This window comes from Hypanus sabinus, chromosome 25 (genome assembly GCF_030144855.1).
Source record: "Hypanus sabinus isolate sHypSab1 chromosome 25, sHypSab1.hap1, whole genome shotgun sequence".
Lineage (NCBI taxonomy): Eukaryota > Metazoa > Chordata > Chondrichthyes > Myliobatiformes > Dasyatidae > Hypanus > Hypanus sabinus.
The window spans coordinates 18,355,527-18,380,341 of NC_082730.1; the positions used below are offsets into that span (position 1 = coordinate 18,355,527).

At 42.7% G+C, this 24,815-nt stretch overlaps 1 long non-coding RNA gene across 1 annotated transcript in view; it reads right to left on the bottom strand.

Annotated features, from left to right (window-relative positions):
• LOC132381278 (uncharacterized) overlaps nucleotides 1–24,815 on the bottom strand; it is an 82,440-nt gene that overhangs the window by 16,574 nt on the left and 41,051 nt on the right. The gene's annotated exons all lie outside the window — the stretch shown is intronic.

Consider the following 24,815-nt stretch of genomic DNA (forward strand, 5'->3'; position numbering starts at 1 on the left):
TAACTTCACTCACCTCACCTCTGAACTGATTTTACAATGTACAGACTCACTTTCAAGGACTCTTTACAACTCATGTTCTCAGTATTACACTTGTATTTGCAGAATTTCTCTTCTTTAGCCACATTGGTTGTCTCTCAGTCTTTTTTTATATATAAGATTTTTCCACAAAGTTACGTTATTTCTTAATTTTCCTGCAAATGCCTGCAAGAAAATAAATCTCAAGGTAGTATTTGGTAGCATGTATATCCTTCGATAATACATTTTACTTTGACTGTGATTTGAGGTCTTGTCCCCTCCAGATACTCATGGGGTGCATACTGAACAGGGGTAGGCTCACTGGCACTCCCACAATAAAAAATATCTGAAGAGAGTGATGAAAGGCACACACACACACACACACACTGTACTTCTTTCCCCATTATTTTAAAGGATCGAGGCTCCTCTACAAGTTGTCATATTTAATAGCTGCCGTGAGCCCTTATGTACAGAACTGGTTGGAGGTAGTGCAATAGGTCCTGCAGTACTGCTCTGTTCTTAAGGCATAGATGCACAAAGTCAGGTGGTCTCATCTGTGGGAATCTCTTGGTGGACTTGGCAAACCTTGTCTCAAGGGTAGGGGACAAGTCAACTCCCAATGACTAATGTCTGAGCCTTGAATGCGCTTGGAGAGGGCAAGATCATACTTACTTTAAGACAAAGGAGCCAACTCCATCCGTTACATAGCCATCTCTTAGGGTAAAGTTGAATCTAATTTCCTACTCAACCAATGCGAAAGAAAAGCAGATGACTTCTCAGAAACTGGTTGCTTCCCCCTTTAAGATTAAGAACTGCTTTCCTGCACCTGCCTAATCCCACAGAGACCCACAACAATTGGGTTTGAGATTCTAAAATTATCATTCACACCATGATTGTTTCCCTCTGAAAGGTAGAGGAAGGACTGGTAAATAATTGCATTTTATGTAACATTTCAAGACAGAATGTTATGTCAATTAAAAATAGAAAATACAAAAATACTTATACATCAGTCGTTCTGCAGTATGATAATGTTGGATCATGTTAATCTTAAAGCATTCCAATACATCATATGCATGGTGGCTAAAAATAAGTAATTCGTTTTTTGATTTGGCAAGTGCATCTTTTCTAGATTCTCATAGTTTATACAAGGAATCCAATCAGCCCAACAAATCTATGGTATCTTTTGGCACTTCCCTATCATAACCATTCCCCAGTTTATTTCTCTACAACCTATTATCTTGCATATGCCCATCTGCACCCTCTGATTCTCCTGCCCACCACCGACACAAGGGAAAACTGCTTCATATTTGAGATGTGGAAGGAGAGCTGATCGTCTGGGCGAAGCACCTGCAGTCACAGGGAGAACGTGCAAACTCCACACAGGCTGCACGTTAGGCCGGGACCAAGGCCCGGTGGTTGGGGCTGTAAGCAGCTGCACTAACTGCAGCACCACTGTGCCACGGTTTGCTGTCCTAATTTCCGTCACTTCTAGATTATATTGGCTTCCGCATTTTCTCTAGCAGAAACTTGCTGTGTCTATGCCAAGTAATTGAAATTGATACTGAGCAGACCAGATCTAATGATAGGGTAGCCACTACTGGAGGGGCAGCTCACATTCCGGCACCAACATGGCACACTCACAATGCTCAGCAGAACAAAACAAGCAACTAAACAATAGCAAAGCAAGCCTCTTCTCTCTCTCCCACCCCATGAGGATACATAGCCCTCTAACCCGAAGACAGGTTGACTCCTCTGGCCTCCCGCCGTGGCGGACTCGGATCTAGATCTGGACGTGCAGACATTGGTCCTTCAACTACCCAGTGGACTCGCAGAGATTTGTGGTCACGGGGCTCCGGGCAACGAGCTTCAATTTCTGGACTTCCAATTCATCCCTTTGGCTTCTATCCTTGGATTAAATTAACTCCAGACTCCCTGATGAAGGGGCCCCAAACACCAGGTCTCGAACTGTGGTCTCAGCAATTCATGAACCCTGGAGGTCTTCAGACCTCATTCCTCCTGCCTGCTTGGAACCCCTACTCCAGAATCTGTTGACAACACTGTGTTTATTAAAAGCCTAGGTGAGTTGATTTTTAGTCAACAGGGAAATGAGGAGTTCTGGAGATCAAGCAGGAAACTGGAATTGAACCATGGATCAAATACACCATGATCCTGGTAGATGACTGGACAGGTTCAAACTTCATCTGATGTAAATCACAAACGCAAGAAATTCAGCAGATTCTGGAATTCCTGAGCAACACACATACAAATGCTGAAGGAACACAGCAGGTGGAGCAGCCTGAACTATTGCTTTTTCAGGCTGAGACCTTTCTTCAGGAGTGATATCTGAATTAAAAGGTGGGTTGAGAGGAAGGAGCTATCTGAAAGGTGGTAAGTGAAGCCAGGTGGGTGGGAAAGGTTGAAGCCTGGAGAAGAAAGAATCTGATAGGAGAGAAGAGTGGACCATAGGAGAAAGGGAAAGAGGAGTAGAGACTTAGGGGGAACTAATAAATAGGTGAGAAGAAATAAAAGGTCAGAGCGGGGGATGGAATTTTTCAGATTTATTTACGTATATCAACGCAAAATTACACAATCTTTGACTGTTTTCAGCTCAACTCACCTCATACAGCATTGTTACAAATAGAGACCATTCAGCCCGCGAATCCATACTAGCTGTTTGTAAAGGCACAGTTCAGTTCAGCAAAGTTCATCAGCTATTTTGTCGGTCTCTTTGGGAGCAGCCAAGTTTTGGCTTTCAGAACCCAATAAAGCACCAGGTGCTGTCTTTATCAGAGAGTTAAGAGGAAAAGAAATTTTCCAGGCTATGATGATGCATGTTTGCTCTCGTGTTCAAATGCTCTTTCAGGCTGTTGCTGGACCAAGGTTAATGTGAGTGCCTCCTGTGCCTGTTGCGGTTTGCTTCCCTGAGCCCAAATTGTAAATTAAATCGTTATAATTAACAGCTGGAGGAATCAACTAGGCTGAACAAGCATGAAAATAGAGGAAGTGATTGAAGGTTGTGAATTAACAGAACTGTGCTGGGGAGAATCCAAAATGCATGCTGGTATCACCTGCAAGAGTGTCAGAACCTGAGATGGTGAGTTTTGACTGAATTAGAACAAAATGGGATCTATATTCTGCCCAACCCTTGCCTCTGGGGAGATTAAGTTTGAGGAGCATTTAGTCGACCAACAGACCATGGTCTATGCAGCTGTGGCTTTGCACAGAGAGCTCCAGTAGCGGAGCTAAGCATTTCCATCTGCCATCAGCTAGACTTTCACCCAAAGTCCCAAGAAACCTGAAGAACTTTCATTAATTTTTGATCAGACCCAAGAAAATTCCCATGTTCATTTACATAAAAGATTTAAATGAAACAGCATTAATATTCTGTTTTTTTTAAAGACCTCAAGAATTTTGCTGCCCATTAATAATGAATAAACTGGTTTGCATATAGTAAACACCCACATACAAAAATCCTTTAATGGCCAAATAATCTGTGGGCAGATGAGAATTGCTCAGATCACCAGGGAGAATTTCCATTCTCTGCAAATTACATGGCAACTCTCTGTATGTGATCAGGACTACAGTGCCTTTGGAACAAACTCTGAGTCAGAGCAGGGTCATGGGAAGAATGTACAATCTCTGGGATTCGAGCTCTAGTCTCTGATTACTGGCGCTGTATGCTAAGCACCAGGGTGTTACCATGCTGTCCCCAAGCTAATGCTTCAAAGTATGCGCATGGGGTCCTTTGGCATTGCTGGCATGGACAGGCAAACTTTAGTACTGCATCACGCAGCCTGTTCTGCCAGGTGCACTCAAGTTTCCTAATTGGTCATGACCCTACAACTTTCTGAAGCTGAGGGGATCATCTAGGCCACAGCTGAATCATATTCAGATTTATTTGTCACATGTACGTTAAAACGTACAGAGAAATGTGTTAACAACCAATCACAACCTCAGGAGGTGCTGGGCACTGCCCGCAAGCGTCTCCACGTATTCCAGTGCCAACATAGCATGCCCACAAAGCTCGGCAGAACAACACAGAGCACAGCAAGTATCAATTCAACACTATAACAAGTCCATCTCCTCTCTCCCACCCTCCCTGCCTCCCTCTCACTTACACACCCACACACACACTACTGCACAGGACTGAAAGAAGCTGCAGAAGGTTGTAAATCTAGTCAGCTCCATCTTGGACACTAGCCTACAAAGCATCCAGGACATCTTTAGGGAGCGGTGTCTCAGAAAGGCAGCGTCCATTAATAAGGACCTCCAGCACCCAGGGCATACCCTTTTCTCACTGTTACCATCAGGTAGGAGGTACAGAAGCCTGAAGGCACACACTCAGTGATTCAGGAACAGCTTGCTTCTCTGATTCCCAAATGGATATTGAAGCACTACCTCACTTTTTAAAAAAAATTTACAGTATTTTTGTTCTTCGCACATTTAAAAAAACCCAATCACATACGTAATTGATTTTACTTGTTTATTTATTATTATGTTTAATTTTATTTATTATTATTATTAACTTTTTTCTCTCTCTCTCTCTCTCTGCTAGATTACGTATTGCATTGAACTGCTGCTGCTAAGTTAACAAATTTCATGTCACATGCCGGTGATAATAAACCTGATTCTGACTCTGACATACACAAACACACAATCCTCCAACTCCAAGACACGTTTCAGATATTGGGCAGCAATTTCCAGACTTGTGATTAACCTTCAGGCCTCCGGACGAGCCAACAATGGGACCCCCAAGCCTTGAACTCTGAGCTCACCGATGCACTGGCCCTTGTGCCTCCTTCGGGCATGGATGTGCACTGAGCTGGTATAGCCTGACAACCATAGATGTTCTTTGCTCCCATGTCCCCATCGCGGTCCTTTGAGCACGAAGCATTGGTCTGGCCTCTGGATGCCTGTATGCTGATGTCAAGAGAATGCAGAGTACCTCTGAAAGGAAAAAAAAAGTGGCGGGGACAACTTCTCCTTGCTCCTAGTACTGTTGTAGCAGCTCGCAGGGTTGGATGCTTCAGTGCTGTCCGTAACAATGGTTCTGGATCATTCAAGCAAAAATAAACAGGACAAGGACAGATGTGCTAGCTGTGTGAAGATGCTTTCCCTGTTGAACAATAAATGTATTACTGCTCTGCAGGCCTGCTGAAGAAATATGAGAGCAATTTTTCCCACTGTAACTTGACACAGCAGAAGACTTTACATAAAGTGCTCAATTGTGTGTGGATACTGGCTAATGCATAATGTGCCGGTTCAACAGTTAAGATCTCCCTTTATCACCATGAAAATTGGATGAGTCTGAGAAAATTGAATTGAAAAATGGTGCATGACTTGAAATCATAGCAGGTTGTTATATAAATAAACAAAAGCTATTAAAGAAGGTAAAGGCTTCTGCTAAACTAAAAAAGCTGAGAATTGTTGCAGGAAGAACATTAACCTTTTGTTTTATTTCTTCGTAAGAATATTCTTTCCCAAGCCTTTGGTCCTCCCAGGTGACCCGGGCCAACTGGTCTTGGTCTCTGTCTAATCCTTACCTAGTCCCAACACTTTCAGAGGTTTCTGCTGCCAGAAACCTGCAGTCCTCTTCAGGTGTTTCTGTGCATCTGCTGATTGAAGAGCTGTGTTCTGTCCACACTCTTGTACGGGTCCTAGAGTAATCTTGTCAAGCTGACACCATGAGCCTCTGGAAGATCCTCTGAACTTTCTGGTCAATATCTCCAACCACATCCTTGATGATTATGTCATCAAGAGGACACAGCCACAAACATCAAGAAGAAAGGTTGGAGATGGTTTCGGCACGTGATGGGAAGAGACGTCAACTCCATCATCAAGGCAAGCACTTCATTGGACCCCTTAATGATGGAAGAAATTTGGAAGACCAAAGAGAACTTGATGCTGTACTGAAAAAGGCAGAAATGAGGACCCTGAACCACACCTGGGGCACAATAGGGAAGATGGCCAAGGACGGACAGAGAGAGAGGACTTCCTTTGCTGCCGTAAGCAGCAGTGGTGTAATGGGCAGTAAATAAGTAAGTAAGCAGATTGAAGAAGTTGATATTGTTGGATCGGCTTGTTTTCGAATGGGTGAGTGGGATCAGCTGGGGATGGGATAATTTTCTATGGCCTCACATAGCCAAAGGACAGTGGTTTGGATGCCCATCTTGTGAAGGAAAGAACAGAAATGGACAGATAATATAAACATTTTAATATTTTACATTACAACATTAAATTTTTGATCAGCCAGGGGATTGGGGTCAAGAACCATGAGGTAATGTTCCAGTTCTATAAAATCCTGGTTAGTCCACACTTGGAGTATTGTCCTCAGTTCTCAGGTCACCTTAATGTAGAAAGGCTTTTGAAGCTTTAGAAAGGATGCAGAGGAGATTCACCATATACTGCCTAGATTAGAGAGCATGTTTTCTGAGGAAAGATTGAATGAGCTTTCTTTTTGGAGTGGAGGAGGATAAGAAGTCATTTGATAGAGATTTATCAGGTGATAAGAGATATCGATGGAGTGGACAGCCAGCATCTTTTCAGGATGGAAATTTTAAGGTGATTGGAGGAAAGTCAGAGGTAGGGTTTCTGACACAGAGAGTGGAACATTCTGCCAGAAGTGATGGTGGACACACATTTACAGACTCTTAAACGACTCTTAGATAGGCACATGGATGAAAGAAAAATAGAGAGTTATTTGGGAGGGAAGCGTTAAATTGATCATGGAAGAGGTTAAGAGGTCAGCACACCACCGTAGGCCTGTTCTGCGTTGTACCGTTTATGTCCTATGTTCAGCAACAAAGAAGATGCTGGAGGCACTCAGTGAACAGGCAGTGTCTGTGGAGGGAAATGAAGAGTCAACCTTTCAGTTGAAGTCCATTCACCTGGACTAGATTGCGGTATCTGAATTTTCTTGTGTCTCCAAGTCCAGAAGGCAAAATAAGTCAAACATTCCCATTTGATAATCGTTCATTAGAAGAGGGAAATTAGAAGGAAAAGATGTTTTATTTTGCAGAGAAGTGGAAAAAAGGAAATGTCTGTGCTAAGGCAGTGACTAAGAGAGAAGGAATGACATGAGTGTTGGTATAGTTGAGAAGGCATATCACAAGCTTGTTTATTGTAGCCGATGTGGCTACAGGAGACATAAATAAAAGGAAGTTAATAAAAGTCTAAGAGAGAAAGATATGCTTGAACTGTGAGATACAAGTAAACGACACTTCCTGGAAATCAGAAATAAAGGAGAATGTTGGACTTCCTTTTGCAATCTGCCTGGATTAGATGATATGAGTAGAAGGAGAGGTTAGACACTCCTGGATTATTTTAGACCATAAGATATAGGAGCAGAATTAGGCCATTTGGCCCATTGAGTCTGCTCCATCATGTCATTGCAGCTGATCATTTTCACTCACAGACCCTTTGGACCGTCAGAGTTTGTTGGGATACCTGATAGAAGTTTATGAGAGGGGTAGATAAGTTAGACAATCAGAGTTATTTTCCCAAGGTAGAAATATGCAGTACTCAAAGTCGTGCATTTAAGATGTGAAGGTGAAAGTTTAAAGGAGATGTATGAGGCATGTTTTTTAACCCAGAGATTAATAGATGACTGGAATAGGTTTCCAGAGACTGGTATGCTAGTTGGAAATAACTCCAAAAATATGCGACTCGGTTGGTTGCTGGTTGGATTGAGTTGTTCCCACCATTTTGTTTCCAAAATGACAGACACTCAGCTGATTGATAAGAATATAAAAGCCAAGCATTTGGAGGACACACGGCAAGTGAACAGTACACTGATGATGCCTCCTTGTATGGTTTGCAAATGGATTGCCAAGATCAGAGAACAACTCAACTCAGCCAGATATAATAGTGGCATTTGAGAAGCTGTTAGGTCAATGAATATGCAGGAAATAGAGAGGTATGGATCATGTACAGGCAGAAAAGATTTAGTTTAATTCAGCATCATGTTTGGTGCAGATACTGTGGTCTGAAGGGCCTACTTCTCTTCCATATTTGATAAATAGCATCTGACACATGGAATAGCGGGTCAAGTCCCTTTAATTGGAACCAACAGGTACAAACTGAAAAAGCTGGTCATCTAAAATTATTGCATTCAATATTGACTCCTTAGGATTATAAGGTGAAGTGTTCTTTTTACTTAATATTGAGCTTCACTGGAGTGGGAAAAGAGAACAGACATAGAGAGATCAGAATGGGAGGGGATGGAGAACATAGAACAGGTCCAGCACAGTAAAGGCCTATCTGCCCATGATGTTGTACTGACCCTTTGACCTAATCCAAGGTCAATCCCTCCACAGAACCCTCCATTTTTATCCATGTGCCTATCGAAGAGTCTTTTAAATGTCCCTAATGTACCTTTATTATTACCCCTGGCAGTGCAGTTCATACACCCATCACTCTCTGTGTAAAAGGAAAACTGTCTCTGACATATACCCCCTGATACTTCCTTCTCAACAACTTAAAGTTTACCCTAGATTAAAGAATTGTAATGATGTAGAACTGGAAGCTCAGGGTCACCCTCACAGACAGACTGGGTATGAGTGTTGAAGAAGACAATAGATGAGCGAGTAAATTAGGGAGGGAATGTTGCTGAAAGAGGAACAAAAGTGAAGATATATATACTTGCTAATGGGACCATAAAGAAATTGGTCAGAACTGCACTGAGTGGATTAAATGCTGGGAAATGAATTAAAAATACTTTCCTTGGTTGGGGTGACAGGAGGAGTACAAGAAATGGAACAGACATTGCTGAGGGCCCTGTCCACTATGCTAGAGAGGATACCATGGTTTTGGGAAAAGGAAGTACTGGGGTAACAAAAAGGGTGGTACAGAAGAAAGAAGGAAAAAGAATGGTGTCCTTATAAGAATCAGGCTGGGAGGAAATATAGTCAAGATCCACCATCAAAAGTATCTGCACTATGTGCTGCTTTTTGTAGGCAACATCTACCATCAAGGTTTCCCTCCATCCAGGTCACGCTGTCTTCTCACTACCACCATTGGACAGGAGATACAGAAGACTGAAGTTGCATACCACTAGGTCCAAAAACGTCTCCTTCCCTTTACCCAACTAGCAACCCTAGTTACCACCTCAGTATATCAGCACTTTGATCTCTCTGACCACTTTGGACAGAAACAAATTTGGTTTTTTTTGTTCTAATTGTGTTCTTTCTCGTATAATTGATGTTTATCTTGTGAACGATGCTGCTCTGAAGCAATGTGCCTGTGATGTTGCTGCGAGTATTTCATTTCACCTGTGCATGCACGCATCTTTTATATAAGACAATAAACCCCACTAAGATTCAAGGTTCAAAATTGTTTAATGTCATTTCCAGTACACAAGTGTAAAGGCAAATTAAATAATTGTTACTTCAGATCCAATGCAGCACAAGAAGAAACACAACAAGATAAAAAACAAATAATATAAGACAACACAATAAATATAAATACAAGTCAAGTCACTTTTAATTGTCATTTCGACCACAACTGCTGGTACAGTACACAGTAAAAACAAGACAACATTTTTCTGGACCTTGGTGCTACATGAAACAGTACAAAAACTACACTGAACTATGTGAAAAACCGCACAGATAAAAGAAACTACACTAGACTGCAGACCTACCCAGGACTGCATAAAGTGCTTATAAATACGTAAGGTAACGTATATACATAGAGTGGTTTTTGTCCATAAAGTGATGCTAGGTACAGGGATGTCTGTACATAGGGTGACTCTGACAGAAAATGATAAAAGCGTGGCGGTGGGATGGGTTAGTGAGTGGAGGTGCTGACCAGCCTTGGTGCTTAGGGAAAGTAACTAGTTTGGAGTCTGTTGGTCCTGGTGTAGATGTTGCACAGCCTCCACCCTGATAGAGGTGGGACAGATGGTGCATAAGCAAAGTGTTTGGGATCCTCCATGCTGTTACTGCATGCACCTTTATGTATAACTTGGATTCAAGTTTGACTTGGCTCTGTTTCTGTTACCTAGATGCTGTCTGACCTGCTATGATTTCCTCCCATATTTGTTTTTACTTCAGAATGCCAGCTTCTGCACTTCTTAAAAAGTTTTCTGGATAAAAAAGAGCCGGGGTGGGGGTTGGGAGGCAGACGTTGTACTTCTAGCACACTTCCACAAAACGCAGAGCACTGTGTTAAGGAGCAGGTGATGGGTTTGTTAGTGACACCGGTTGACTGCAGATATTGATTAGTATTCTGGGTAATAATCAGCGATTTCCATGTCAGTCTTGAAGGGCCATTGGGACTCAGCTTAATCAGTAACCCAAAAGGCGGTGACAGTAGAAGTTTAATACCGTTGGATGAAGTTGGTAGGGGAATGCCACTCACCATTACTGTGGACATGGCAGAATCTTAGCCCAGAAGCTAGAGCCACACAGATCTGTGACAAACTCAGACCTGTTTCACAATGCATTCATCTGATGGTGCTTTACTCTTTCCTGTTCATGATCCAGTTGTCCCGTACCTTTCTCAGCATGTCTTAAAATTTCCCTTAACTCTCTTAAGGATCCGTTTATCCCTCAGTGAAGAAACAAGTAACAACAATAACCAGTATCTATAAAAAACCTTCAATGCAGCAAAATGGTCAAAAGAACTTTGCAGCAGCACTTTTAAAGCAAAATCTGACATAGATCCCTTTCAGATTTGATCCAAGCTTGGGTCAGTGATTCCATTGGCACAAACTTGTTCAAGAGATGTTACTTTTATTTTTGCCACAGGTACCGAGGTAGAGTGAAAACATTGTTTTACACACCATCCATACAGAACCTTTCTAAACTAAGTATATTGAGGTAGTATGCAAGGAAAAATGAAAGCAGAATGTAGATGACACTGCTACCTTCCCAGTTACAATGAAAGTGCATTGGAGGTAAATAAAAATGTAACCAGGTGACCATTGAATATCACTTTTTTATTGTTAAAGTGCACTTATGTATTCACCCTGGTAATGCTAAAATAGCTGCCTGTACCTTTAAGAGAAAATGGTGACATCATTAAGCACGTGTGGGTCAGAAAGAAGAGTTGAAAGGTTCTAGAAAGGCCATCAAATGCTACTCGTATGGTGAGGAAAGATGAATAATATCTATGTAAATTCATTTACCCTTGTTTGTAACTCTAGAATATCAGTAATTTGACATGTTTTCCATACGGATACTTTAGATTTTCACGAGTAAGGTATCGGCACTGGGTAGCATGGTTGTGCTAAGTTCCTTATCGGCCTAGCAGGTTAGTCTTTTTAGTAATTTAAACTCCAAGGCAAAATATTGTAAAAGTTTTTGTACAAGTTTATTATTGTCTTTCTTTATTGTTTCATGACTGAATGTAAATGATACGGAGTAATGTGAATGTGTTAATCTCTGTTTACATAGTATGAGTGAGGAGAACTCGTTTCAGCGTGTAGCCTATGCATGTTTGAAGGTAAGCATGTGTAAGTGAGTACATCTCTTAGTTAAGACAAGATGTACTTATTTATATTTTTGATGTTGTGTATAAGGTACAGGGTTGGTGGGATTCTAACATTGTTTGTATTGTTTCTTTTTAGCATTGCCACTCCCGTATTGGTTTTGTATATTTAGTTTTATTTATTTTCATACTGCATACGTAACAAGGGTATGGACCGAAATTAAGCTGAGATTGGAACAGCAGGGACTGTGATTTTTTAAAATTCATTTTGTTGTTTTCACTTTGAAGTCCTCTTTCTGCATTGAAACATCGAAAAATGATAAAGGAATTAGAGACTCGAAAAAGCATTTGTTGTCCTGCATGTGTATTTTTCTCCTGGCTACAGGAAATAAACTGCAAGGGTCATGAAGAGATAGATGGAGGGCTCAAGAGATTATTCTAGAGGTCCATTCAACAGTAAGACAAGTTTTCCTTTCCCCTGGTGGTTCATGTTTTCAAGCTTTCTACCCAGTGGTAGGAGTAGAATGAATGACCGGGATGGGAGCGATCTGTTATTATTTTGGCCACATTCTCAGCAGTGTAGGTAGAGCTAATGGAAGGAAAGCTGATTTTCAAGATGGAATGGGCTGTATGCACAAATCTCTTGCAAGTCATCATGGTCTTGGGCAGAGCAGTTCCCATGCCAAGTTGCGATGCATTTGGACAGAATGCTTTCTGTGGTGCGTCGATAAAAGTTAGTGAAGCCCAATGGGGCCATGTCGAATTTCTTAGTATTCTTCTTTCTTGTGCTTTCTTGGTCATGGTCCTTGTGACTGGAGTAGGACTTATAGTAGGACTGGTAGGACTAATACCTATCATTAGCTATATAGCTTTGGAGATGTTTACGTGCAGGAAATTGAAGATCTCAACCATCTCAGTACCATTGACTCATGCAGGGTTGTGCACTCCACTGCACTTCCTTTTTTTCTGCTGACATTGAGAGACAGGTTGTTGGCTTGATACCCTACCACTGGGTTGTCTTGTCTCCTTTCTGTACTCCGACTTGCCATTGCTTATGACATAAGCCACAATGCTGTGAAATTCTAGATGGAGTTAGAGAGGACTATGGCCACACAGTCGTGAGTGCATAGGAAGCTAATACAAGCCTGTATTAAAGTGATAGATATCAACGACAGGGCCCTGCGGTAGCATCGCGGTTAGTGCACTGCTATTATAGCTTGGGGTGCTCAGGAGTTCAGAGTTCAGTTCTGGTACTATCCCTAAGAAACTTGTATGCTCCCCCTGTTGATGACATAGGTTTCCTCCAGTTGCCCTGTTTTCTTCCCACAGCCCAAAGATGTACCGGTTAGTAGCTTAATTATTCACTGCAAATTGTCTTGTGACTAGGCTAGTGTTAAATAGGTCGGTTGCAGGGCAGTGCATCTCATTGGGCCGGATGGACCTTTTCTGCACTGTATCTCTAAATAAGTGAATAAATAAACCCTGAATCTGATATTAGATCAATTTATCTTGTCATGAGGTGCACTGGTAATATCGGCACCCAAGTGCAAAGGAAAGACAGACAGTGATGAGAGTTTAATCAAAATAGTTCCGACAGAACATTGGTGGCTTGGCCAAGCAGCACTACAGGCAGTTAGTTACATTCTCAAAACTAGGACCCCACGATTAGCATTAATCAGGTGTCCACTTAAGTAATTCAAGCAACACGGAATCCCCAAGTCGATCAAAAATAAGCTTAGCAGGCTTAAACAGAAAGCACCTGGAAACCGCATTACAAAGAGCAGGTTGCTCGAGGAAATTAGAAGGAATTCTAAATGATTACTGGCTCCTATTAAACAACAATTAACCAAATCAGGTGCTCTAAAAACCTTGGAGCCCATTGCTCTCTGATGCTTCGCGCAAGCCTGAAGAGCTGGTTAGACATTTAACAGGAATTAGAATCCTTTGCTAACTGAGCTGAACACTACCCAGTCATGTGTATTTTCCTGTGAGATGTTAAGGAGATGTTAGGCTCCATCCAACATCGATCCCTCTCGGAGGAGTGGTTTGCTGTTCATTACCAAGCAGCAAAAACAGCTGTGTTCCTGTACAAATCTATACTTGAACTTACCACTGAAGTAAACTAAATAACCTGGAAGACATGTTTTCCTCAGGCCTGTCCAATTGTTTTGATGAGAAATATCAATAACATTGTTTTCGCTGGTAAAGAAAATATATGATATTACTTTAGCTGCTCCCCTTCTGGGAATTCATTCTGCTGGTTTGCAGAGATCAAGTTTTCCCAGGGGTTGCATGTCAAATGAGGTAGCTTGTTAACTTAGTTTCCCTTCCAGCCTCTTACCAGTTTTCTATGTTATCATAGCAAGATCCCACCTTAGTTTCTCATTCTTAGTCTATGTAAGGAGACATGAGAATTGAGGAAATTGTAACAAAAGAAAGAATGAAAATGCAGAATAGAAAACAAAATCGAAATAAGCCTTTTGCACCTGGGGAGAGGGTGTTTGAAGTTTTTCTTTGAACGGGTTGGTTCCGTGGCTTTGTTTTATTTCTTGACTATCCGTGGGGAAGACAAATTTCTGGGTTGTATATTGCATGCATACTTTGATAATAAACATTTGAATCTTTGACTAAAACGTCGTCAAAGAGGACTGTATGAGAAAGAATGAGGGACAGGCAAATATGTGTGGGAATGAAATTAAAGAGAGAGTTTAGCTTTAAAGAGATTAGCTTTATTTGTCACATGTATATTGAAACAGCAAAACATATGTAGGGTAATGTAATTGGTGGAAACGTACATAATTTACAACCGTCGACAACGAGTTGAGGTTCACTTTAAGAGGCTGGTGTGACATAATGATATAATTATGTGAAGTTCGGTTACCATGCTCTGTGTTCAGTGCTTGGAGTACAATAAATGAGTTGTTATGGTTTTCTTAAACATAAAATGCCTCACGCCATTTTATTTGTGAAACCTGCACATACAGCGAAATGCATTATTTTGTGTGAATGACCACCACGGTCTGAATATATACAAGAGTTACACCATCTACCATCCCCACGACTAACTACACCTAATCGTATACCTTTTGGACTGTGGGAGGAAACAGAAATAGGCAGAGGAAACCCATTTGGTCACAGGGACAGTGTGCAAACTCTTTACAGACAGCAGTGGGAATTGAACCCCGCTCGCTGATTGCTAGTGCTGTAAAGCATTACACTAACCACTACACTACCGTGCCACACATCTGTGCTGAGGACCAGCATAGACTTGATGGGTTGAATGGTCTTTTTCTCGATCATAAGGAAATATGAGGAAATATGAAACAACTGGAGCCCAGATGTTAAGGACTGGCAGCAGAGATGCAATGAACAGTGAAGGAGCAGTTATAAATGGAGATGCAAAGGAGGCCAAAACTGGGGAAGATCAAGATAGAACAGAAACCTAGAGTACTACAGCCCATGATATTGTGCTGACCTTTTTACCTACTCTAACGTCAATCTGCACAAAATACTGGTGGAACGCAGAAGGTCAGGCAGCATCTATAGGAAGAAGTGCTGTCGACATTTCAGACCAAGACCCTTCGTCAGGTCTAACTGAAAGGAGAGATAATAAGAGATTTGAAAGTAGGAGGGGGAAGGGGAAATGCAAAATGAAAGAAGAAGACCAGAGGGGGTGGGGTGAAGCTGAGAGCTGGAAAGGTGATTGGTAAAAGGGATACAGAGCTGGAGAAGGGAAAGGATCATGGGACTGGAGGCCTCGGGAGAAAGAAAGGGGAGGGGAGCACCAGAGGGAGATGGAGAACAGGCAGAGTGATGGGCAGAAAGAGAGAAAAAAAGGAAGGGGGAGAAAAAACTAGATATATCAGAGATAGGGTAAGAAGGGGAGGAGGGGCATTAACGGAAGTTAGAGAAGTCAATGTTCATGCCATCAGGTTGGAGGCTACCCAGCCGGTATATAAGGTGTTGTTCCTCCAACATGAGTGTGGCTTCATCTTGACAGCAGAGGAGGCCATGGATAGACATATCAGAATGGGAATGGGACGTGGAATTAAAATGTGTGGCCACTGGGAGATCCTGCTTTCTCTGGCGGACAGAGCATAGGTGTAGAGGTCCTCCTCTACTGTCAAGATGAAGCCACACTCAGGTTGGAGCAACAACACCTTATATACCGGCTGGGTAGCCTCCAACCTGATGGCATGAACATTGACTTCTCTAACTTCCGTTAATGCCCCTCCTCCCCTTCTTACCCTATCTCTGATATATCTAGTTTTTTCTCCCCCTTCCTTTTTTTCTCTCTTTCTGCCCATCACTCTGCCTGTTCTCCATCTCCCTCTGGTGCTCCCCTCCCCTTTCTTTCTCCCGAGGCCTCCAGTCCCATGATCCTTTCCCTTCTCCAGCTCTGTATCCCTTTTACCAATCACCTTTCCAGCTCTCAGCTTCACCCCACCCCCTCCGGTCTTTTCCTATCATTTTGTATTTCCCCCTCCCCCTCCTACTTTCAAATCTCTTACTATCTTTCTTTTCAGTTAGTCCTGACGAAGGGTCTTGGCCCGAAACTTCGACATCACTTCTACCTATAGATGCTGCCTGGCCTGCTGTGTTCCACCAGCATTTTGTGTGCGTTGCTTCAATTTCCAGCATCTGCAGATCTCCTCGTGTTTGCTAACATCAATCGAACTTTTCCCTCCTACATCGTCCTTCAGTTTTCTATCATCTATGTGCTAATCTGAGTTTCTTAAATGTATCTGCCTCTTCAAGCACCTCTAGCACGGTGTTCCATGCACCCACAACTCTCTATGTAAACAATTTACCTCTGACACACCCTTTCTACTTTCCTCCAATTGCCTTAAAAAAATATCCCACTCATATTAGCCATTTCTTCCCTGGGGAAAAAATAATCTCTGGCTATCCACTCTATCTATGCCTCTATCATCTTGTATACCTCTACCAAGTCACCTTTGACCCTCCTTCACTCCAAAGGGAAAAGCCTTAACTTGCTCAACCTAACCTCAGAATGCTCTCTAATAGAGGAAGCATCCTGATTAGACCCATGTTCTGTTTATCCTAAAAGGGTTAGGATTGAACAGGAGGAACTTCTTGCAGAAGTATACTGTTAGCAACAGCATGTGGGCCATTCAAAAGCATGGAGATTAGTGCAATCGCTTATTTATTTATTTTGAGATACAGTATGGAATAGGCCTTTCTAGGCCTTCAAGCCAAGCCACCAACAACCCACCAGCTTACTCCAAGCCTATCCACAGGACAATTGACAATGAACAATTAATCTATTAAACAATATGTCTTTGGACTGTGGGAGGAAACCGGAGCACCTGGAGAAAACCCAGATATTCCACTGGGAGGACATACAAGCTCTTTTACAGAGGACACTGGGATTAAACTTTGAACTCTGACGCCCCGAGCTGTAAAAGCATCATGCTAACTGCTACGCTACCTCAGTGTCTTTGCAGCTGTAGTGATCGCCGGTCAGGGTTCGGTTCCCACCACCGTCTATAAGGAGTTTGTATGTTCTCCCTCTGATCACGTGGGTTTTCCAGGTGCCCTGCTTTCCTCCACCTTCCAAAGGCTGGGGTCAGGAACAGTAAATTGTGAGCATGCTATGTTGGTACTTGAAGTGCGGCAACATTTGTGGCTGCCTCCAGCACAATTGTGGCTGATTTGATTTGATGCAAATGACACATTTCACTCTATGCTTCGATGTATATGAGACAAATAAAGCGAATCTTAATAAGTGCCCAGCTATCAAAATTCTGATTGTCATGAAGCTAATAAACTGCTAATGAAATCCTGAGACTAGGTCAGATTGTTGCCAATGTGATTTTGCTTCAATATTAATGGCAAATAACAACTGACCACAGCAGAATTGCAATAATTCTCAACTGGATAACAAAGAAACGGAACGCTGGAAGAGCTCAGTGCTAGAAATGTCCAAGTTCCAGCTCAAGACCCTGCAACAGGATTTAAAGATTTGAAGATTTTCGTTATTTGTCACATGGCTTCCAAACGCGTAGTCGTCAATGACCAACACAGTCCGAATACGTGCTGGGGCAAACCAAAAGTGTCCCCATCCTTCTGCTGCCATAGTAGCTTGCCCACAACTTACTAACCCTAACCTGTACATCTTTGGAATGTGGGAGGAAACCGGAGCACGCAGAGGAAATCACGTACCTACAGGGAGAAGGTACAAATTCCCGAGACAGTGGTGGGAGTTTGAAGTTCAAAGTAACTCTATCATCAAAGTTCAAAGACGTTACATATATAAACTCTGAGATTCATTTTCTTGCAGGCATACTCAATAACTCCAGTAACAATAATAGCATCAATGAGAGCCTGCCCCAGCATGGCATTCAACCAATGTGTCAAAGACAACAAACTGTGCAAATAGAAAATAAAGAGATGGTAAAAAGAATAGCATAAATAAATAAATAAGTAACAAACATAAAGCCATAAGGCATAGGAGCAGTATTAGGCCATTCCACCCATCAAGTCTGCTCTGCCATTCCATCATTTCTGATCCTGGATCCCTCTCAACCTGATACACCTGCCTTCTCACTATATCCTTTGATTCCCTTACCGAACAGGAAATAATCAACTCCTGCCTTAAATATACCCACAGACTTGGCCTCCACCGAAGTCCGTGGCAGAGCAATCCACAGATTTACTACGCTCTGGTTAAAAATTCCTCCTAAAGGGTCACCCCTCAATTTTGAGGCTGCGCCCCCTAGTTCTGGATACACCCAGTATCCACTCCACATCCTCTTTATCTAGTCCTTTCAATATTCAGCAGGTTTCAATGAGATCCCCCTGCATCCGGTGAGTACAGGCCTAAAGCCTCGTGAATCTCCTCTGGACTCTCTCCAACAACAACACATCCTTTCTGAGATATGGGGCCCAAGACTGCTGACAATACTCCAAATGTGATATCAAGAACATGAGATGAAAAATCCTTGAAAATTAGTCCATAGCTTGTGGGAACAATTGAGTGATGCGGCAAGTGAAGTTGATTGAAGTCATCCCCTTTGGTTCAAGAGCCTGGTGGTTGATGGGTAATAACTGTTCCTGAACTTGGTCTTGTGAGCCCTGCAGCTCCTGTGCCTTCTTTCTGATGGTAACAGGGAGAAGAGAGCATGACATGAATGGTGGTGGTCCCTGATGATGCTTTCCTGTGACAATGCTTCATGTGGATGTGTTGAATGGTGGGGAGGGTTTTACCTGACTGGTCCACGTCCACTACATTTTGTAGGATTTTCCATTTAAGGGCACTGATGTTTTCATACCAGGTGGTGATGCAAACAGTCAATATACTGCTCAGCTATAGCAGTTTGTCAAAATTTTAGATATCATGCTGAATCTTTGCAAACTCCTAAGGAAGTAAAGGTGCCATACTTTCTTCATAATTGCAGTTAAGTTTTGGGTCCACAACAGGTCCTCTGAAATGATAACACCAAGAAATTTGAAGTTGCTGGCTTTCTCCACCACTGATCGTCTGATGAGGATTGGTTCAGGGACCTTCAGTTCCCTCCTCCTGAAGTCAATAATCAACTCCTTGGTTGAGTGAGAGGTTGTTGTTATGGCACCACTCAGCCAGATTTTCAGTCTCCCTCCTATATACTGAACCACCTTTGATCAGCCTACCAGCAAACTTGAATACGGCTTTGGAGTTGTGCTTAGCTACACGGTCATAAGTGAGTAGAGCAGGGGGCTAAGCACACAGCCTTGTGGTTCACCTATGTTGATGGAGATTGTGAGGGGATGTTGTTACCAATCTCAACTGAATGGGGTCTGCAAGTGAGCAAATTGAGAATCCAGTTGTACAAGGAGGGATGGAGGCCAAGGTCTTGAAGCTTATTGATTAATTTTGAGGGGATAATAACATTGAATCTGAACTGTGGTCAATAAATATCATCCTAATATATCCAGCTTTATTGTCCCAGCGTTACAGGTTTGAACAAAGAGCCAATGAAATGACAACTGCTATGGACCTGTTGCTCCGGTAAGCAAATTGGAGTGGATCCGAGTCACTTCTTAGGTAGGGGATAATATGTTTCATCACCAACCTCTCAAACGTTTCAACACGGTGGGTGTAATTGATACTGGATGTTAGTCATTGATGCAGGTTATCATGTTCTTCTTGGCCCCCGGTATAATTGAAGCCTGTTTGAAGTAGATGGTACCTCAGACTGCCAAAACCAGAGGTTAAAGATCTCAGTGAGTATTCTGGGGAGTTGATCAGCACAGGTGTTTAGTACCTGGTCAGGTACCCCCACCTGGGCTGGATGATTTCCGTGGGTTCAGCTTCCTAAAGGATGCTTACGTGTTGGTCTCAGAGACTGAAATCACAGGATTATCGGGGTCTGTGGGAGTTTGTGATGATTCCTTCATGTCCTGATGGTCACAGTGAGCATAGGAAGCATTGAGCTCACCTGGATACGAAGCCATGTTGTTACCTGTGTCGCTCGATTTCACTTTGTAAGAGGTGACAGCCTTCAAACCCTGCCACAGCTGTCCAGCATCTTTCACTGACTCAAGTTTGATTCAGAATTCCCACTCTGCCTATGATATTGCTTTCTGGAGATCGTACCTGGACCTTCTGTAACTTCCTTCATCGGCAGACTTGAATGCCTCTGATTTGGGCCTCAGCAGTTTGTGGTTCTCGTGGTTCACCCGGGGCTTCTGGTTGGGGAAGACTCCAAATGATTTTGTGGGGGCACTCTCGCCTGCGACACTTTGAACCCCAATCACTGATCGCTGGCACTGTAGTAGCATAATACTCACTGCTACCCTGCCATACCAGCCAAAGAAGAGGAAAGATTTCTTGTATAAAGCAGTCTGAGGGAGGGTTAGGACCAGGTTGTCTGTGCTGACCTTATTACCACCTTGAACAGCAGATCTGTCTGCATTTGGACTATATCCATCCATTCCCTGCCTGTTTTGATGATTCTTATGATTTTACCTCTGTCAATGATTGAAACTTACTCATAAGGCTGGTAGGAATATTTATGCCTGAGCTCAGCAGAGCATGACAGAATAAATAACTTGGGCCTTTTCACCATCAAGGGATATTCATGCAAACACCAAACAATCTGCCGGAGGAACTCACTGGGTCAAGCAGCATCTGTGGACGGGAAAGGAATGGTCCACGTTTTGGTTCAGAGACGAGAGTGGAGAAGAGAGATGTGCAGAGTAGAGAGGAGAGGAACATTGGAGGGACAGGAATCCAAGATGACTAGTGGCCCTGGGAGGGGTGAAGGGTGATGGGCTGGTCAGGCCAGATAAGGAAGAGGAAGGGTGGAGCTAGATGCAGAGGCACACCTAACACTCTCCCCTTCTTTAATAGTTCTATGATCATCTCCTTTACTTAACAAATTCCAGCACTGGAAGCCTTTGAGTTCCCTCTTATCTCCCTCCAAAAGCTGCCTCCAACCTTCCTCCTCCCCTCCCCTCCATGCTGCCCATCTTTACTTCTCGGCCTCCATCCATCATCAACCCTCCTTTCAGTCCACCTTTCCCTTCCCCTGCTTGCCATCAACCTCCACCCCTCCTCAGTCTAACAATCCCCTCAGACTCCTACCACACCGCTCCCCTTCTTTATACTCTTCCACTCCCAGTTGGGATGCACGTTTTCAAATGGAAACATCGACGTTTTCTTTCCCCCTCCTCACAGCTGCTTCTCCACCCATTGAGAACCTCCAGCAGATTGTTTGTTGCTCCAAGCTGCAGCATCAGCAGTTTTTTACGTCTCAATATTTATATAAAGATTTTGCCTCGGGATGGAATTGTGCATTAAAGCAAAGTTCCACTTGGACACCTTTTAGGCTTTTAATTTTTAACATGCCCTTGAATAGCTGAGTGTTTCTCCACAGCGAGCAAGGACAGAAAAGCAGAGAAGAACATTAAGAAGCCACTTTGTAAAGTGGGTCATCCCCAGAACAGTCACCCAAACAGTTCACAAGACAAAGCCAAAGTCGGTTTTATTGTCAGATGCACGGAGTAACATCACATCCACTTGCAGCAGCATCACAGGCAAATAGCGTTATATTCTGTAAGTAATGTTCACAAGGCAACATAAGTTTAACAGGAATTACAAAATATTTTCCAAGAAAGAACATAACTTTTAAAAAGTTCATTGTAGTGTACAGTGATCAAAATGGCACAGAGTGATGAGGATTTTGCCAGGTGATTCCACAACCAAATGGTCGAAGAGAAGTAGCTCTTCTTGATCGTGGTGGTGTGGGACTTTGGTTTCTATCCCTCGTGCCCAAAGGTGGCAGTGAGAAGAAGGCATGGTGGGCATTTTTGTAGCCTTCATATGACACTTCCCGATGGGGAGGGATGTGTATGTGACATACTGGGCAGAGTCCACTACTCTCTGCAGTCAGAAACGTGGCTGTGGATTGAGCTTCCACATGACAACCCCCTTCCACTGATCTCCCAAATGCTCATCTGTATGTACCCCTGTGCGTAAGTTAGGTGTTTGTCAGCTGTGAAGACATTGTGAACGGAGATTAAGAAAATGCTTCTGTGGATAATATTGCACAGGAAAACTGAAAACAGGGGTTAACAACCAGTTCCATGGAATGGTGGAACCATGAAGAAGGAGTAAGTTCAGCTAACTTGAAAGAGTTATCTAACTAGCCCACGTCTTCTGCTCATTTTGCATAGCCTTGCAAGCTTTCTGCCTTCTGGTATTTTTCTGATTCCCATTTGAACCTACGATTTGAGATAAGGCACAGGTGCAAGAATCATTGCATTCCTGAACACAACACCTCGTTCTTCCCTTTAGTCCTTTTGTCAATTATCTTCAATCTCAGCCCCTTGGCCAGAAGTGCAGTAGTTATTGCTGAACTGATTGCTGGATCTTTAATCATGCCGTTATTTCTATAATAAATTCTATATCCTTGCAAATTTGGACTGTGTCGCTATTGATTATGTCACCTGGATCCCTTAAGTTGCCTTTTCTCATTTCAATGAAGTACTTAAACTGCTTTGAAGTACAGGTTTAGTTGCAATCAGACTGCTCAAGTTGAGCCATAACATTTAGTCTCCTGAGAGGTCATAAAATAATCCTGTAACAAAGCAGATCGTATAGAGAATGTCTTTGGTTGAATTGGCTGCAACATTGCTTTGCAGAGCATCAATGTGACTATAAATTTCCTTGAATGGGTGGATTTGGGACATTTTCTTTTACAAATGAAATATTAGGGTCAATCTTTACACCTGGGTTGCAGAGGATGGGAAACTCCTTCGTCATCCCACACAAAACTGGGTTAGGGCCCACTTCTAAAGACCATAGAAATATATGCGCAAGCCATGGAGTTCTGGTTCACTGGAAAATTAGGGCGGAGGGAGCATCGTAGTATAGGGGACAGCACCGTGGCATCAGGGGTGGTGAAATGGTAGTGTACTGGTTTGCCATCACAGCGTCAGCGACCCGGGTTCAATTCCTGCCCCAGACTGTAATGATTTTGTACGTATGCCCCATGACTGTACTGGTTTCCTCCAGGTGCTCAGGTTTCCTCCCACTTACCAAAGCCATATGAGTTAGTAGGTTATTGGTCACATGGGTACAATTGGGCCTCTCAAAGTCCATCCATACAGCCCCATTGTGAGAAGTGGAAATGGATAAGTCTGGCCAACAGGGTTCTGTTGCAACTGTATAGGCCAATCCCCTGTACAGAGGATGCAATGGATTGTAGAAGTGTTGTTGAACTCCAACCAACTTTTTCCAAGGAAAAAGGAGATGGGAGTTTATCAACGACCTGGTAAGTAAGTAGGGCAGTATAGGCTTGTAGCACGGGAAAAGCCTGCTACCATGCTGAATCTCTAAATAAAAGTAGAAAAAAATAATTCCCACAGTGGATGTAGTAAGAACTGAGACATTCACTAGCATTTCTGTGGCCATAGATACACAAGATAGCCTCAGGATCTGGAGAGTAAGTTTAGGATGGAGATGAGGAGGGTCTGCTTTTCCCAAAGAGTGGTGAATCTTTGGAATTCTCTGCCCAATGAAGCAGTGGAGGCTACCTCAATAAATATGTTTAGAACAAGGTCGGATAGCTTTTTGCATAATAGGAGAATTAAGGGTTATGGGAAAAAGGCAGGCAGGTGGAGATAAGTCTATGGTCAGATCAGCAATGATCTTACTGAATGATGGAGCAGGCTGAAGGGGTCAGATGGACTGCTCCTGCTCCTATTTCTTATGTTCATTACCCAGTTGGTAAGTGCCATAGATTTCCGGTCTAGATGCTCATTGCGTTTCCAAAATGTGTAATGATTGACATTAATGGATGCTTTGCACAAGCATTTCGCATATGGAATTTGCTGAGTGAATTCCCCATTCTCATACATGAACATAATACTGTAAACATGGTTAATTTTGTACAGGGGTGGCACAGCAGCATAGTGGTTCGTGCAATTGCTTTACAGTGCCTCCGATCACCGACTGGATTTTGATTCCTGCCACTGCCCGTAAGGAGTTTGAACATTCTTCCCATGACAATGAGTGCTCAGCGTGCTCCAGTTCCCTCCACCATTCCATAGGCAGGTGGTTAGGGTTGGTGAGTTTTTTATTTATCTTTAATCTTTTCTTTCGACTGAAGACCAAAGCCATGTGATTGAATTTCTTTGTCCTTCTCTCTCTGCCTCCACAGGAATTGGCCTATTGCTGGAAGAAGGGAATCAGTAGAGGAAATCAAAAGGAGGCAAAATCCACACCAGAAATAAGTGAAAGCTCAAAGAAACAGTGGAGAAAGGTATGAAGGGAAAGGATTGTGAGAGCCTGGCATAGGGAGCACCCTGCATAACCTTTAATCTGGAACTGACATCTTAAATTAATGAAATTTAGATTATTAAAATGTGTTTTCTGTCTCAAGAAAGAGAGAGTGATTACAATGCCTTTGTCTGAGTTAGCTCTGCAGGCTACAAGCAGACAGCTCATAGAGCTAATGGTTTTATTTCCAATATAGTAACACTTAAAGTGACCATTTCTTGGTCTAGGAAAATAAATTCTTAGTGACTTCTGAAAGACAGCTGCAGAGCCTGACATGCTTCTCTGTGTAATTGCAGCTTTATTTTCTTGAACTACACAAGAGTATGAGCAAGGACAAGAATAGAACAGTAAATGGGTGGGGAAGAAATTGGAGGCATGAAAGAATTGAAAAGACTGGTGTGCCCTTTGTCGTTCAGAACCCTTCTAATGACATGATTTAGGTTGAACTGAATGTTGGTTATAATGCAATTCTGCCTTCTCCGTGTCTTTACCCAAATCCGATTCCTCCCAGCCCATCCTTCCAGAAGGTTATCTTGCCCTTTGCTTCACAAGTCAGTTGTGCAGATGTCCTCTTTTGGAATATTCA